An 18,412-nucleotide genomic window follows, 5' to 3' on the forward strand; every position below is an offset into this window, starting at 1 on the left:
TATATTTAACTTATTCCATTTTAATCCGTACAATTCAATCTATACAAATTCTAATTTATTAAGTCAATCTATTTGTCCATTTAATACCGCAATCCATCTCTGACCATGTACTTCTTGTGATAAGGTATATTTTTGTTGTAATAGTGCTATTTCTGATTTATTCTTTGTGTTTAAGATAATTTGAATGGAATGAATAGGAATTGGGAATTATTGTAGGAAAAAATATGACAACAAACTAAGGTTCTATGTATTTATCTAATAAAATAGTGATGGTTTGGTGTTTTATAGCAGAAATACGCAGATATACTTATTATTCGCATAAATATAATTAGACAAATATATTATATATGAGCTAGGATGCAATGTATTTTGCTATAAAAATATTTTATATATTCAGATACATTTATTATGCATGCAGATATAATTTATTTTACTATTATTATGTGTCCTAATATAGTACTATATTTCATTATGTTTTAAAACTAAAATGCTGCTACATTCATAATTAAGCAAAAATCTTTAGTAAATCTTATGCTATTTACAATTTTTTCTCATTATAACAAGGGTAAAATCAGTATTAAAAAGAGTGTTCATATTTTTTCTTTTTAAATTTAGGATGTCAAATGTTCATATTTTCATTAAAATGAAATGAAATTGAATTAAGTGAAGGACCACAAAGTGTTGTTCTATTTTTTTATTTTTTTTCTTTTGGGAAACAGGATTTGAAGGAGAAATGTCCTTAGGCTAGAAGATAAAAAGTTTTAATTTCGAATAAAATTGTGGATAAGACAGAAAGACAAAATTTTTAAAGGAATTTGAAAAATTGACATTGAACTAGAGCACACGATATATAGAATTTAATTAAAAGAAGATACTATGTGAGTAGTATAAAATTTCAAGTGGAAATATTAATTATTCTCTTGAATGTTAATGCATTGATAAAATGATCTTCTGAATTCTTGTATTATGTCGGTTTTTTAAATTGGACACTTTTACTTATATACTTATCATCTGGACCCTTGAATCCATTAAAAAAATAATATTTTAAATATTTTTTTAGTGAATGTAATACACTCTCCCACATCAGCTGCCATATCAGCTGCCACATGTGTCACATCATTTTTATATGTAATAAATAAATAAATAAACAAACAAATAAAACAACCCTTATCCCTTTTTCTCTTTCTTCCCCTTTTTCTTTCCTTTTCTAGTTCTTTCTCTTTATTTCTTCTTCTTTTTTCTTTTTCTTAATCTTCTTCCTCGCTCTTCTCATTCTTCTTTTTCTTTTTATCATCTTCATCTTCTTATTCTTCTTGTTCCACAAACAAAAAAAAAAAAAAAAAAAGTGAGGGTCAAAAAAATTTAAGAAAGATGTAAAGAAGGAGTTTTTAGAGATTTTTGTGATTTGAGTTATTTAAAAAACTTGAAATTCAATGTAAAGACTCAATTTTTGTACTCTTTTTAAACTTTTTGTGGTTTGAATAATTCGAGAAACTTGAAATTCAATATAAAAATATAATTTTGTGTTTTTTTTTAAATTTTTATGATTTGGATAATTCAACAAAGTTAAAAATTCTTAAATTGGGTGAATTTTGTGAATCGGTGTCTTTATAAATGGAGGTTTCTTTGCTTGGGAATTGGTGGGGCGGCGGGGGAGGGGAAGAGGCTGAGAAAATTGTGGGGGGAAGGGGGAGCAGCGGGGTAGAAGGCTAGGGTTGGGGGAATGGAGATGCTGGATGAGGACTGGCCTGGAGGGGATAGGGTACGTGGGGAGGGGCTGGAAGGGTGGGGGGACTTGGGGAAGGGGGTTTTTTATTTTTATTTTTTTAAATTTATTATTTTTAAAAATATTTTTAAGTTAAAAAATATGGAGGGAAAAAAAAGATCTTTTTGATTATTTTTTTTAATTTTAATATTATTTTTTAAAAAAATTATTTTTATATAAAATTGATCAAAAATTAATTCCCACTCGCACTACAGGCAAGTGACTACACTCTCCTTATCCTAGTAAGCCATTTAATGCCACATAGACAAAGTCAACGGTCAAAGAATTTAAAAAATTATTTTTTAGTGGGTTAAAGGATTCAAATAACAAATATGTAAGTAAAAGTGTGTAACTTACAAAACCGACATAGTACAAGGTTGGTCATTTTGCCTAATGCATTTAAGTGTTCTTGCCCATTTTATACAAATACTTATTGCTCACTTCCTACAATCTGGTTTGAACCTATGGATAAATTTTGCAGAATCAATAATCATAGCTGAATGGAATACGATAGAATTCCTCAGTATATGATCATTCAGAAAGTTCTACAGGATTAAAAGTATTTGCCTTATTTTCGAGAGTAATTTTAGTTATTTTTGTTAATTTCCTAATATTTGTTTGTTTTTCTGAGATGATAAAGCTCCTCGCTAGACGTAAATTTTTGGATCAACACCAAGCAGTATAGGGGTGCTGGAGTTCTTTTTCTGTTTGGCATTCCCCATATCAGAACTGAAAGTACATACCTGCCCCGGAAGGATTAGTAGAATTAGGCACTACGTGTCGAGAGGAGGAGAAGATAAGGACAACTTTCTTTCTCCTGTTCCACTCTTGCTCCAATCCCAATAGGATAAATGGAACTAGCACTTGCTATACGAGCTTCTAAGTTCTAACTATAGGCGCTGGAATTAGTCTGTCTGAGTATGTAAACTATGTGGTGGACATGGTGAAATGTTTTACCTTTCTGGAGGTTCACAAATAGTCGATTATAGAGCTACTATTTATAAAATAACCAACATTTATAATGTATGTAAAATTTAGCCATTTAATTTAAAATACAACATGCATTTCAATTGCGATTTTGAAGAAGTACTTCAAACTTTAGACCTCTGGTGTGAAGTTTGAAGTTGTCTACCCTAATTCAAACTCATATTGTGAAGTTTGTACTACAACAATTGAGCTTAAACTAATGAATGACATTTGCTTGTGGCGTCTTCTTGAGATCAATATTCTCTTAGTTACAATTATTTTATCTTAATTTTATTCTGTGTTTTTTTTTTAGACGTGAAAATTCTACTTGTCCCTTCTTTAGTATGATAAATGCTGATAATATCATTCTCTTACACTTCACAGTAAAATTCAAATTAAATCATATGTTTTGAATTGATAAAGGCTAAAAAATTTTTTGATTCACTTCGCAAGTTGACCTAAAGATTGATCATGGAAAAAAAAAAATCCAAAACATTGATGGATTGAAATTGAATGCATGATATGTTTGTGAGTTTTAAGCTTAATAGTGAACCTTACGATGTAAATGATATTTATATAATCGGATTTAGATAACCGATTAGGTGATTACAGATAAATCTTCAATAATGAATCTCTCGGGATGCTTATTAGACAATAGTACCGAGTAAAGTGAAACAAAGGGAGTAGTAACATGTAAATGGTTAGAATTCTTTCATTATTAATCAAAACTTCCATCTTGAATCCTATTTGACATTCAGAAGAGCGGTGTGTGGGAGCTATTGAACAACTTAAAAAGCTCGTATTTGCTTACGAAAAGTAGAATCCGAAGTTGAGGGTCCTATTGGGGGGCATCCAATAGGAATTGAACGGATTTGGGACGTGAGAATGGAAGATACTTTTGAAAATGAGCGCTACACTCCCTTAACTGGACGACTCAATAAAATTTAAATTAGTCAAACTAGTAAATCTGAGATACTATAGATATACTATAGATGGTTATTTAAACAAAAAAAACATGTACTACTCCGTACATGTATTCGTTAACATTGAGAAACCTTTATTTACTATTTAGTAAGAGTATTGTCACCGGAATTAAGTGCGGCGATTTTCTTTTATTGATCCAAATAAGGAATTAAAAACTTTACATTGAATCTTAATAAGAAAAGCAAGACATGTTAAATGCCATAAATAAATAATACATGTTAAATGTCATAATTAAGTGAAACAAGACATGTTAAATGCTTGGTCCCAAATAACATGATGTTATTATATGTAAATATTGTAGTTATACCGTGGATTCAGTCGAGGTGTACAAAAGGTGACACAAGAGATCATGATTATTAAGTTAAAAATAAAAAAAAATCCTCAAATTATTATTTGGTAATCATTTTTCCCAATTAAGAAAAATTTAAAAATAAAAAATATCAAATTATTATTTGGTAATCATTTTTCCCAATTAAGAAAAATTTAAAAATAAAAAATAAAAGCACCAACGCTAGAAGGAGGGCTTGAACCTCCGACCTTGTGGTTAACAGCCACACGCTCTAACCAACTGAGCTATTCCAGCTTCTTGTTACGTTGTCATTGAACTACATATTTAATGGTGGAATATTTTAAGTGAAATGATAATCCTTATTTTCATAACTTTAATTTTTTCTCAAGTAAAAAGTATGTACAAATAATAATTTGAACTTTCAAAATCTATTACTAGGAATCCTCGGCGAAAGCATTAACGCACTGAGTTTTTTTTTTTTTTTTTTAATTAAAAAAAATCTGCTACTATTAATTTTTTTTTTTTTTTTTTTTAAAATGTGATCAACTTCGACATCTAAGTATTGATTGTCCAAACGTCTAGCACTCAAAGAAGTGGCCTAGTGAAGAATAGAAGTTTTTCTCATTTGCGAAGCTATTCATGCTTTATTCATAATCGTTAGGATCATTTGGTTGAAAAATAGTTATTCCAGGATAATTAATTCTGGGATTAGTTATGCCAATTCCCACCCATATATATGGGGTAACTTATCTCATCACTATGGTGTAAATGATAAGATAAATAATTTCGGTATTAACTAATACCTCATACCAAACATGAAATAGAATAGTTCTTCATTTTATTTCGAAACTATTTATTCCCTATACCTCAGACCAAATTACCCCAAACAGTCAATTGTTCATCTCCCTCAATGGCTTTCAATAGTGTGACATGACAGAATAAAGAGAATAGGAGAAAAAAGAAATGGAGTGGGCGAAAGAGTCATGTGTTCTCAGATTCAATTCATGCGAAGCAAAAAATATTCGTTAATTTCTCCCATATGTCCTTATTTTAATGAATAAAGCTTCCTATTCTCTCGGCTGATAAAAGAAAATAAATATCTTATAAAATTAATCAAGATTCTATCTGCAGATTGACCCAAACATCAAAATAGAGTGCCATCAAAATAGACCCTAGAAACCATAAATTGAGGTTGAAATCACAAATTTTGTGAATTAAAAAAAACACCTTTTGTTAATTGTTGTGTGCTTGACAATTATAATAAAGAGTTGTAAAGATTCTTTTCTACACACATGTACCTAGGGGTGTTCACGGTTTGGTTTTTAACTAAATCAAACCGCGATTCAAATCAAACCGATTAAAAAAATCGATACTTGATTAGGTTTGGTTTGGTTTTGAATTTTAAAAAATCGATACTAATTTGGTTTGGTTTGGTTTTACTCTAAAATAACCGACAAGATAGGAACATCCCACAAATTCATGAGATATTCATAAATCTCGAATATGTCAAAGGGATCAAAACCCTCTCTTCTTGATATTCAAATAAATCAAGAAGATTAACAAATCCTCCGGAGATCAAATCCAAATATTCCTATGTTCGAGAAATAAATCACTAACGGCCCTCGAATTACAGAGAAATTCATATCCAAATCTTCCTACATTCGAGAAATACGCCACTAACGGCCCTCAAATTACGGAGAAATTCATATCCAAATCTTCCTACATTTGAGAAATACACTACTGACGGCCCTCGATCCTACATTCGAGAATACGCTACTGACGACCCTCAAATTAAGGAGAAAATCAAGAGAGAAGAATCAAGGGAGGAACAGATTTGTACCCACATTCTTGATCAATAAAATTCTTATTTCTTCATATTTTTGTTTGTGGTTGAAATTTATTTTTCATGAATTAAATTATGTTGCAAACAAATTGGCACACCCAGTGGAACCAAATATGCCCTTCATCTCTTCTCTCATAAATCAAATATACAAATCTGTAGCCGCAAGGATCGTAAAGATGAAAGTGATACTTCAAGACTCGTCTTTGAGTTTCATCAAGTCTACACTCCGACAAGCCTCAAAGTAGGAGACATTTATAGACATTGAAATTTTGTGGACTCTACAAAAAGAGTTCAATTTTGGTTAAATTTTTTGGAGGCTACTTTATCCTAAATCTAACTTGATGGCTACTCTACCTTAAATCCTAAATTACTCTTATATAAAAGGGGGCAAATATTCCTTTAAAGATGCATCTCCAAGATCCCAAATATCCCACAAATTCATGAGATATTCTCAAAGGGATCAAAACCCCCTCTTCTTGATAATCAAATAAATCAAGAAGATCGACAAATCCTCCGGAGATCAAATCCAAATATTTCTATGTTCGAGAAATACGCCACTAACGGCCCTCGAATTACGGAGAAATTCATATCCAAATCTTCCTACATTCGAGAAAAACGCTACTAAAGACCCTCGAATTATGGAGAAATTCATATCCAAATCTTCCTACATTCGAGAAATATGCTAGTGATGTCCCTCAATCCTACATTCGAGAAATACGCTACTGACGACCCTCGAATTAAGGAAAAAATAAAGAGAGAAAAATCAAGGGAGAAACAGATTTGTACCCATATTCTTAATCAATAAAATTCTTGTTTCTTCATATTTTTGTTTGTATTTAAAATTTATTTTCCATGAATTAAATTAGGAAAAAATGCATAAAGTATCAAACTTAAGCATGAAATTACAAAAAATAACAACAATTTTATTAAATTACATTTTGTAACATCCATAGCATTATTTTATGTGGTCCCTACTTTTTACCCACTTGAAGAAGTTACTGTCAGTTTCCCTATTTTCATGCCATTAGCCTTCTCTTTCATTATTTTGAAAGATTTTTTTCTGTTTTTTTCGCCCTAAACGATATCTTCCCGCTCCAATTTTTTTTCACTTTGCACGATTTTAGCATCATCAATAAAGATTATCTTTATCTATTTCAGGTAACTCTTAATTTAACTATTGCATGTTAGCATTTTTCTTGGGGTAAAATACTCTAATATATCTCTAAATCAGAATTTAAGGTTTTTGATTTTAATGGCGGAACAAACACCAAAATCACGAACATATAGTGGTATAAGTAATTCAAATTTGGTCTATGATTGTGGATCATCTTTTAGTCTTGGATTAACTCAAGAAGATGTAGTTAAAGTTGTTTCAAATTCTTTATAGTCGAAGAAATCTGAGAAACCGGAGGAAATTAGGTCAAAGTTTCGCAACGATCCGCTGAAGATGAAAAATTTTTTGAAAAAAAAACCGTTGAAGAAATCGCCTTCTCAGAAGGAAAAAAAATCAAAAAAATTCAGAAAAAAAGGAAAGTGAAAGAAATTGAAGGTTTGACTAAGGTTGATGAGGATGTTTAAATCTCTTTTGATGATGATTCTAAAGATGTTAGAGAGGAAGAGGTATTTTTTTATTCTAAATGTATTTTTGCCCTAAGTAAAGATGTTGTTAAAGTTGTAAGTTATATGTATTTTTTTTTGATGTAATTAATATGTATTTTGATGTTATGATGATATTTATTGATTAAATGATGATTTATGAAGATGATACATGTATTGATGAGGATGTTCAGATATCTGTTGGATATATGTATTTTTGGTATATATGATATGTATTTTTCAGTGTTGGTTTCAGTTTTGATACTATAAAAATACATATGCATGTTAGTTTAGGCTTAAATACCAGAACAGTCTATTGACTATATGTCTTTTTAGTATATTTGATATGTATTTTTCAGCGTTTGTTGCAGTTTTGATATGATAAAAATACATATGCCTGTTATATGTTTTTGATTTTTATTGGATGATTGATTTGTTGGCTTTCTGTGTCTCGAGGTCTATCGTAAACAACCTTTCTACTTCTTTAAAGGTAGAGGTATGGACTGCGTATATCTTACCCTCCCCAGACCCCACTATGTGGGAATACACTGGGTTTGTTGTTGTTGTTGTTGTTGATTGATTTGTTGGCTGCATGTTATATAATTCTTTTTATAGGTGATGCGGGATGAAATATTCATTGTCAGAAAACTTTCAAGATTTGCACCACACATGTGTTCTTACATTGACAAAGATATTTATGAAAGCATACACGCAATTTTAAATAAGGAACAGTTTAAAAACTTTTGTGAGAAAAATATTTTTGGTTATATTATGAAGAAGCAGCAATGTGTAGTGCAAGCACAATTATGCAGATGCGTTATGACGCTTGAGGTGAAGGGTAGTTCTTCTTCTGGGATTTTGATTTGTGCTAATGGGACCTTTCTTAATTTTACTCCCACGGAATTTGCCATCATAACTGGATTGAATTATGTGTCAAATAGGTATGACTTTATTTTTGACGAGGGTGTACCAAATAAGATGGTTGAGAAGTATTTCAATGGGGCAGAAATTATACAGAAAAGACAACTATTTCTAGCATTCACGGAGAGAGTATGAGGGGAGAACAATGATGTGGATGTTGAGAAATTTGCAATCCTGTACTTCCTGCATTCATTTGTCTTATCTAATGTTGAAACTGTGGTAATACCCCATCTTCATTTTGATTTGGTCGATAGTGGAAGATATAGGTATTTTTCATGGGGTTCTTTATCTTTTGAAGATTTGGCCACAAGTTTGAACAACCAGTTGAAAGCTGGTGGTCAATTTTATTTGATTCAGGGAATGCCACTGGCTATTCAAGTGTGGCTTTACGAGTATTGTTCAAATGTCCCACCAAAGATTGTATCGAAGGTTGATAATCCGATTCCCCGATTACTAAATTGGAAGACGATTGCATCTCGTCCACGCTTTGAGTTTTTAATGAATGCTATGTTTAATGACGATGACAAGGTTTGTTCTTAATAAATACATATGTATTAATATGTATTTTACAGTATATATATATATGTATTTTTATTTACAATTGTTTAACTGATTCTTTAACATTTATTATTTATCTATTATTCTAGGTTGTCTTTAAGAACATAGAGCCAACGAAAAAGGATCCACAGAAGGATGCAACACAACATAAATGTTCTGTTGATTCTAATGACGACTTCCAGGATCCACCACCAAGAAAGAGCAACGAACATTCAAAGAAGAAACAGAAGGTTGATTCCTCAACACCAGTAGTGAAGAAACCTTTAAGGAAAAAGCAAGTAGATAGTTTTGACGAGCATACCCAAACGAGGACACCAGCTCCTCGTGCTGCAAAGGCTGATGGAATGAAGACACTAATTTTTAAGTCAATTCCAACATGACAGATATCTTCTTTAAAAACGGCGAAAGGAAAGAAAACAGCTCGGGTTATTTTTCTTCAGGTACACTCAAAGCCAGATATTCATGTAGAGGAAGTAACTGTGTCAAAGCCTGAGAGTCATGTTGACAAACAAGCCTTTATTTCTAAGAAAGATTTTGATGCATTTTTGGCAAATATTTTATTTTTCATGAAAAAAATTTTGTATATAAATTTTTTATCAAAATAGGTTCGTCGCGAATTCAAAGGAATTCGTGGTCTAATGAAAAAAAAATTCAAAAAGTTGAAGAAAACATTTGCTCAAAGCAAGGTAAATTTTTTCTTTGAAAATCTTACTTGATTTGAATATATATACTTATTGGACTGCCTTATACAAATACTACACATTTTGTAAAATAACTCGTTATGTTATTGGACACAATTTTTTCAGGAACAGATTGAAGATATTGAAGCTGATAAAGCAACAAATGTTGATGAGGGAGGGTTAGAGCAATCTGGACAACATTTCAGTCCTGATGTTGTTCAATCTCCGAATAATATTTCTGATGGTACAAAGGTAAACATTAAAGTTCCAAATACATATTTATTTGTACTTTTGAATTTTATATTCAAAATATAGCTGAGGTTAATAGACTGTACAATTTGCAATAGAATTGAAGATTGACTTAGTAACAGTAAATATTATTTGGTTCATTAAAAACACTATAACATGCGACACAGTGTGTTTTTAGTTTTATTCATATGTATTTTTAACACTGCATATGTATTTTTAAAACTACATATATATTTTTAAAAACTACATATGTATTTTTAGTTTTATTCATATGTATTTTTTAACAATGCATATGTATTTTAACAATGAATGATTATTTTGTTATGTTCTATAATATGTATTTTTGAGTTTGATGTTATATAAAAATATCTATATTCTATTTCGAAAAAAAAACTTTGACTCAAGTATTAATAGGTTATTTTAATTTGTATATGTATTTGTAGCAACAACATGCAGATAAAGATCCTGAACTCCAGAATATGGATAATGTTGGTACTGAAAAATCACCACAACGATTAAGTTTGAAGATTGATCAAGAATTGGAGGCAAATTTTCTTGGTAAAAAGGTAAATAATTAAGTTCATATATACATATATATTAATTTGAATTCATATATATAAACAGATACAAGTACATGTTTGTTTGATGTTTTGACTTTGATACTTGTTTTCAAGGGGTGCACTGTTTTGCATTCTGAAAAAATGAATATTGAAATTGATTCTCAACAATTAATCCCTGATGAGCTTCTCCAAAGTATAGATTTGGATTACTTATATTCTGAGAAGGTTGTTCAACATGATTGTCAAGTATGTATAGTGATGTTAACTTTATCTTCATGTCATGTAATAATCAATATGAAAATTAAATTTTTTCTTTTATTTTTTGGCAGACCAGCGATGAGAAAATTGATGAAACAATTTTGTCTGATTCGCAATTCACAATCCCTGATGAGATGTTACCTAGCCTAAAAATGTATCAAATACAAAGCATCATCATACATCCATCGGCAAACCATCAAGAAGAATGTCATCATAAAATTTTGGATCCAAAAACTTCTGAGACTGTTATTGAAGATCATGATCAAGTATGTATCTAACTATTATATATTTTGAGTTTATTTAGGTTCAATTTGATGGAAAAAATGTAATATTCTTTTTTCAATCTTTTTCTTAGATCAATAGAGGAATCACTGATTCAGAGGTAGAACTTGATACCGAGGAGCAAGTTAGAACACCTCCTAATACTGTAATACCCCAGGAAATTTTTTCGTTGAAATTTTATGCGTAAACGTGTTGGGTTCTATCTTCTAGAATGAATTATAAATTTTTCCGTGCAGAATGTGTTAGATTATGACCCACCATTGCGTAAAGTATCGAATAAGCTTTCCAACTATATGTGGATCATCCAAAACGGACAACGAGTTATGAACATTCCGATCAAACCATGAATAGTAGTGAACAGTAAAACGTGCAGGAAAAAAAGTACTGAGGCCAGACGTATTTTTGCTCCAACTTTAAACGATCATAACTCCTTGTACATAATGATCTCAGTGATATACTATATATCAACGGAAAGCTTTGCGAGTCCTCTTTCTAATGAAATTGGTTTCATCCAATTTGTCTATCGAAGCAAAAGTTATGGTCGATCTACTTCAGCCTATCAAAAGCGAATTTTGGGTCAACTTCAAATGATCATAACTTCTCGTACACAATGATATGAGTGATATACTATATATCAACAGAAAGATATGAGAGTCCTCTTTCTAATAAAATTGGTTTCATCCAATTTGGATATCAGAGTAAAATGTTATGGTTGATCTACTTCAGACTATCAAAACAGTCCACCAAAGGGCAGATCCGAGAATTATTTCATTCCCCCTCACCCAAAATCCATCCAAACCCTATATTAAAGCCTATTAGAAGTATTATATGTTATGTTTCATCAAATTCCCTAAAAAAGAAAACCCTAAGCTCCTACATCCAACTTTAAGAACCTCCAAAGTTCACCATTAATTCTGCAAAATTATTCAAGATTCCAAGTTCCTAGTTCAAGAACTCCAAGTACTATCATTCAAAGGCACGATTAACATCTCAAAAATAAGTATCGATCTAAAGTTCATCATTCAAGGTATGTGAGATTTTTCAACAGAACTCTCTTTCGTTCTTGTGCCCAAAAGTAATTTTCTTTACAAAGGCATGATTTTTATTTGACTTTTACGAATTTGAAGCATGAACCCATATCTTATGATGATTATTATGAAATCTTGATGTTTATGATTTTGAAAGATGAATTTACATGTTTGGAGATATAAAGCATGAATCTTCAACAATATTTATCATGATTTTGATATTTGAGTCGTGAATCTCCATTAGAAATTGTATTTTTTTGAGAAAGTGTGTGTTATAAGCACGTTGATGTTGAATATTTGAGATATTTTGAATGATATGACCTTTTGGTCTTGATGGAGTTGTTTTGAACTCGAGTATGAAAGAAATCCACAACGTGGTTGATTTTGATAGATGGGAAGCATGATGACTCCCGATGTATATTTATATATTACTGAAATTGTTTTGTTGTGTATTGTCTTTGAATTGATCTAATCTAAGTCCGGGACAAATCTTTAGCACCGAGTGGGAGGTATAAAGCGACCTTACTTCCCTAGAACTAAATGCCCCCATAGGAGTGAGCCTGAGGCTGATTTATATAATGATCACTAGTTTGTGTGGATTTGATATCGATAGTCCTACTACAATGGCAAGGATAGGACGGATCTCCCCAATGTGGGTTTTACGTTGGACTCCATGTAGCTCACATGGTTTATGTCGGTTATAGGATCTCCTGGCATGTGTGTGTTTCCTTGTGTCTATGGTGAATGGTGAAGTGATTTGAAAGTGGAATTGTGAAAGTTATTCTTTCGAAAGATTTAAATGATATTTACATTATGAGAATTGATATTCTTGATGAACTGAAAGTGATTGACAAATTATATGATGACTCACATGTGTTATTGTACTTATTTCATCCTCTCATGATTATGATGATTTTCTTCGGGCTATATGAGTCTTTCATACATCCTGCATATTTCTTATAAATATTTATGATGATGATGCATACACCCCTATATACTCGGTTCCTTTCCCTGGTACTGACCCACATTTTTCGATGTGGACTGCATTTTCTCAGAATATAGTTTCAGGTGCTCAGTTCCAGGTTCGACAGTGATTCTTCGGGCACGCTGTTCTATATCCTCTGTTGTGGTGAGTCCTCATGTTCCGAGGACGTGATGTCTGATGTTGGTTTCACGGAATTATTTACATTTGATAACTGAGTATGAGTCAGTTGGGGCATGTCTCAATGGTTCGCTGGTTTTATTGATTTTCTCAGAGGCTTGTCAGACTAGTATAGATGTTGGGAGTTGACTAATAAGTCATATTTTTTTATCTTTCTAAAATTCTTTTATTCTTGGATGATGATTACTCTGTTGGTATTTGAGGGTTATTTATGAAAACCCCGTTGATTTGTGTTGAACTGAATAAAAATGGCTCTAAGGGTTAGCTTGGGGCTACTCATAGCCTCAAGCACCGTGTGATGCTCCGAGACCTGTTTTTTGGGGCGTTACAAACTTGGTATCAGAGCCTAAGGTTTTAAAGTGTCCTAGGGAGTCTAACAAGCCGTGTTAAGTAGAGTCTTGATCATCGGTGTGTAGCGCGCCACATCTATAAGCAAGAGGCTACAAGACGTTTTAGGAAAAAGTGTGATTCTTTCTTTCAGAAGTTTATTATGCTTAAAGTGTCTCTCTCTGCTATTGATTCGTGCTCTCCTCTTTCAAAAATATGCCTCAACATCGAGCGAGAAGAAATAATGATGGTCAGCAACCTTAACCCGCTGACCCATTGAATGAAAACGTATCTCATGCTGAATTTTGGACAGCCTTTCAGGCGCTGGCCTAAGCTGTTACTGCAAATGTTCAGGCCAACCCAGCCCCGACTTCACAATAACAGGGAGGTGATTCAGTTTCTATCAAGATTCGTGACTTTATGCGGATGAATCCATCGAAATTCTATGGGTCCAAGTCTGATGAGGATCCATAGTTGTTTTTAGAGGAGGTACAGAAGATTACTCAAGTGATGCATGTATCTGAGGAACATAGTGTACAGTTGGCTGCGTATAGGTTGAAAGACCTTTCTTATGACTGGGTTGTTGCTTGGAGGAAAGGTAGAGGTGACGGAGCTGTCCCTACAACTTGGCAAGAGTTCGAGGACGCATTCCTGGATAAGTTTTTCCCTTTGGAGATAAGGGAGGCGCAGGTGGAAGAGTTTATGAACCTGCGACAGGGCTCTATGACTGTTAGGGAGTACTGTCTAAAGTTCAATCAGTTGGCCAAGTATGCTCCTGACTTAGTGGCTGATAATCGGGCTAGTATGAGTAAGTTTGTGACTGGAGTGTCTAGTTATGTGGTTAAGGAGTGTAGGTCTGCTATGCTGAATAGTGAGATGAATATTTCTAGGCTGATGACTCAAGCCCAATAGATTGAGGTAGACAAGATTAAGGAGAGAGATAGAATAAGAGGGAATAAGAGAGCTAGGTCCGAGCAGCACAGACAGGGTTAGACTAGATCGCAGGGAAGGAGTCACCCTCAGTATCAAGATCATTCGTCTATGCCAGCACCGTCATCTGCTAGTGCTCCCGTGCCTAGAGGTAGGCAGGAGAAAGGTAGCAGGTCATATGCATCCAGGTCCCAGAACAGTGCTGGCAGTAAGCCAAATCGTCCCCTGTGTCCTAAGAGTGGTAGGGCTCATTTGGGTGAGTGTTGGGGTGAGAAAAGGGGTTGTTTCCGGTGTGGTGACATGGGTCACAGAGTTAGAGATTGTCCACAGGATGGACAAAGGCATCGTGAATATCGCCCTTAGACCCAGACTTAGACTGTTAGTGCTCCAGTTCCAGCAAATCGCCAGCCCCAGCTCAGGGCGCCTCTTCTAGCAATGCTGGCGAGCAGCGCCAGAATAGATTCTATGCTTTACCATCCCGCCAGGAACAGGAGGACTCTCCCGATGTTGTTACTGGTATACAATAACAACAACAAACCCAGTGTATTCCCACCTAGTGGGGTCTGGGGGGGGGTAAGATGTACGCAGTCCATACCTCTACCTCTAAAGAAGTAGAAAGGCTGTTTCCAATAGACCCCCGGCTCAAGTCACGAAATACCACACAAACTCATAGTAAAGCACAGAACTAGATTACATAACATAAATACGGCACCCATAAGTATTAGAAAACAGAGGAAATCACACAGCTTCGTAATAAAACACGGAACACGGAATCATAACAAGAATAAAACCCCCACCAAGTAATTTCCTACACTAGCGACCCAAACCGGCCCTAGTCTTCTGCCCTAATTTGCATCCTCCAGACCTTCCTATCTAGGGTTATGTCCTCGGTGACCTGTAACTGCTCCATGTCCCACCTAATTACCTCACCCCAGTACTTCTTCGGCCTACCCCTACCCCGCCTAAAACCATCCAACTCTAGCCTCTCACACCTATGAACTGGGGCATCCATGGCCCTCCTCTTCATGTGTTCGAACCATCTCAATCGGGCTTCCCGTATCTTGCACTCCACTGGAGTCACACCAACCTTCTCCCGGATAGTTTCATTCCTAACTCTATCCCCTCTAGTCAGCCCACACATCCAGCGCAACATCCGCATTTCTGCCACCTTCATTTTTTGGATGTGGGAGTTCTTAACTGGCCAACACTCCGCTCCATACAACATGGCCGAACGGACTACCACCCTGTAGAATTTGCCTTTCAGCTTGGGTGGCACCTTCTTATCACACAACACCCACGACGCGAGCTTCCACTTCATCCATCCCGCCCCAATACGGTGCGAGACATCCTCGTCAATCTCACCGTTACTCTGGATCGCAGACCTGAGATACTTGAAACTATCCCTCTTACATACCTCCTGTGATTCCAGCTTCACTACTACCTCATTCTCCCGCCTCATGTCATTAAGCTTGCATTCCACATACTCTGTCTTGCTTCTGCTCACCCTGAACCCTTTAGACTTAAGAGTTTGCCTCCACACCTCTAATTTGTCATTCACACCCCCTCGAGTCTCATCTATCAGAACTACATCGTCTGCAAAAAGCATACACCAAGGCACCTCCCCTTGAATACACCGCGTCAACATATCCATCACCAACGCAAACAAAAAGGGACTAAGAGTAGATCCCTGATGCAAACCTGTCAAGACAGTGAAATGCTCTGAGTCTTCTCCCACCGTCCTCACCTGAGTTTTCGCTCCATCATACATATCCTTAATTACTCTGATATATGCCAGCGGTACTCCACTCACCTCCAAGCATCTCCAAAGCACCTCCCTGGGGACTTTGTCGTAAGCCTTCTCCAGGTCGATAAACACCATGTGCAGGTCCTTCTTCCTTTCCCTATACTGTTCCACCAACCTCCGCACCAGGTGAATTGCCTCCGTCGTCGAGCGGCCAGGCATAAGTCCAAACTGGTTTTCCAAAATAGACACTATCCGTCTCAGCCTCACCTCGACCACTCTCTCCCAAATCTTTATAGAGTGACTCAATAACTTAATCCCCCTATAGTTATTGCAACTCTGGATGTCACCCTTATTCTTATAGAGAGGGATCATGGTACTCTACCTCCAAGCCTCGAGCATCTTTGTCGTCTTGAAGATTTCATTAAACAATCCAGTCAACCACCTTACACCAGCCTATCCAACGAACTTCCAAAACTCCACCGGTATCTCGTCCGGCCCCGTTGCCCTACCCCTTCGCATCCTGCGAACAGCCTCTCTAACCTCTTCTACCATAAAACGTCTATAATAGCTAAAATCCTGACACTCCTCTGAGTGCTCCAGTTTCCCTAACACAATAGCTCTATCCCCTTCGTCATTCAAGAGCCTATGAAAGTACGACTGCCATCTATTCTTAATGTGGCCATCCTCCACCAACACTCTACCTTCCTCCCCCTTAATGCACCTTACCTGATCGAGGTCACGACCCTTACTATCCCTAGCCTTAGCGAGTCTAAACAACTTTTTCTCCCCTCCTTTCCCCTGTAACCCTGCATACAAGCTCTCAAAAGCGGCCGTCTTAGCTGCCGTGACTGCTGACTTAGCCTCATTCCTAGCTAGCTTGTACTCTTTCCTGTTTACCCGCTTCTCTTTTTCGTCCTTACTCTCAACCAATTTAGCATACGCCCCTTTCTTGGTCCCCACTTTCTTCTCCACCTCTTTATTCTACCCCCAATCCACCCGATACCAATCCACTGGTATGCTTTGTATATTTTAGTTTGATGTGTATGCTTTGTTAGATCCTAGATCCAGTTTCTCATATGTTACACCTTTGATTGCTGTGAATTTTGAAATGAGTCCTGAGATTATTCCTGAGCCTATCCTAGTTTCTACCCAGTGGGTGATTCGATTGTTGCCCAGAAAGTGTATCAAAAGTGTCCTATTACAGTTCTTCATAGAATCTTGTTGGCTGATCTGATTGAGTTAGACATGGTAGATTTTGATATGATTCTGGGTATGGACTGGCTGTATTGTTCTTATGCCTCTATTGATTGTCAGACCCGAGTGGTCAACTTTTAGTTTTCGGGTGCATCTGTGTTTGAGTGGTCTGGGTATTCCATGTCATCCAAGAGTCATTTTATCTCTTACCTCAAAGCTAGAAAGCTTATTTCCAAGGGGCGTATTTACCATTTGGTTAGAGTCAAAGACACTAAGTCTGAGACTCCAACTCTCCAGTCTGTTAACATCATCAATGAGTTTTTCGATGTCTTTCCGGATGATCTCCCAAGGATACTGTAACGCCCCGAAAAATGGGTCCTGGAGTGTCACACGGTGCTTGAGTCTATGAGTAGCCCCAAGCTAACCCTTTGAGCCATTTTCATTCAGTTCAACACAAATCAACTGGGTTTCCATAAATAACCCTCAAATATCAATAGAGTAATCATCATCCAAGAATAAAAGAATTTCAGAAAGATAACAAAATACGACTTATTAGTCAACTCCCAACATCTATACTAGTCTGACAAGCCTCTAAGAAAATCAATAAAACCAGTGAGCCATTGAGACATGCCCTAACTGACTCATACTCAGTTATCAAATGTAAACAATTCTGTGAAACCAACATCAGACATCACATCCTTGGAACATGAGGACTCACCACAACAGAGGATATAGAATAACGTGCCTGAAGAATCACTGTCGAACCTGGAACTGAGCACCTGAACCTACATTATAAGAAAATACAGGCCACATCCGAAGATGTGGGTCAGTACCGGGGAAAGAAACCGAGTATATGGGGGTGTATGCAGTTGTATAAACATCATCATCATAAATATTTATAAGAAATATGCAGGATGTATGAAAGACTCACATAGCCTGAAGATAATCATCATAATCATGAGAGGATGAAATAAGTACAATAACACATGTGAGTCATCATATAATTTGTCAATCATTTTCAGTTCATCAAGAATATCAATTCTCATAATGTAAATATCATTTAAATCTTTTGAAAG

At 35.1% G+C, this 18,412-nt stretch overlaps 1 non-coding gene across 1 annotated transcript; it reads right to left on the reverse strand.

The window, feature by feature from the left end:
• Positions 1-4,224: 4,224 nt before the first annotated feature.
• TRNAN-GUU lies at positions 4,225-4,298 on the reverse strand. Its single transcript has one exon. It is a non-coding gene; the product is annotated as a tRNA-Asn (tRNA).
• Positions 4,299-18,412: the final 14,114 nt, after the last annotated feature.

The sequence above is a fragment of the Capsicum annuum genome, chromosome 12 (assembly GCF_002878395.1).
Source record: "Capsicum annuum cultivar UCD-10X-F1 chromosome 12, UCD10Xv1.1, whole genome shotgun sequence".
Lineage (NCBI taxonomy): Eukaryota > Viridiplantae > Streptophyta > Magnoliopsida > Solanales > Solanaceae > Capsicum > Capsicum annuum.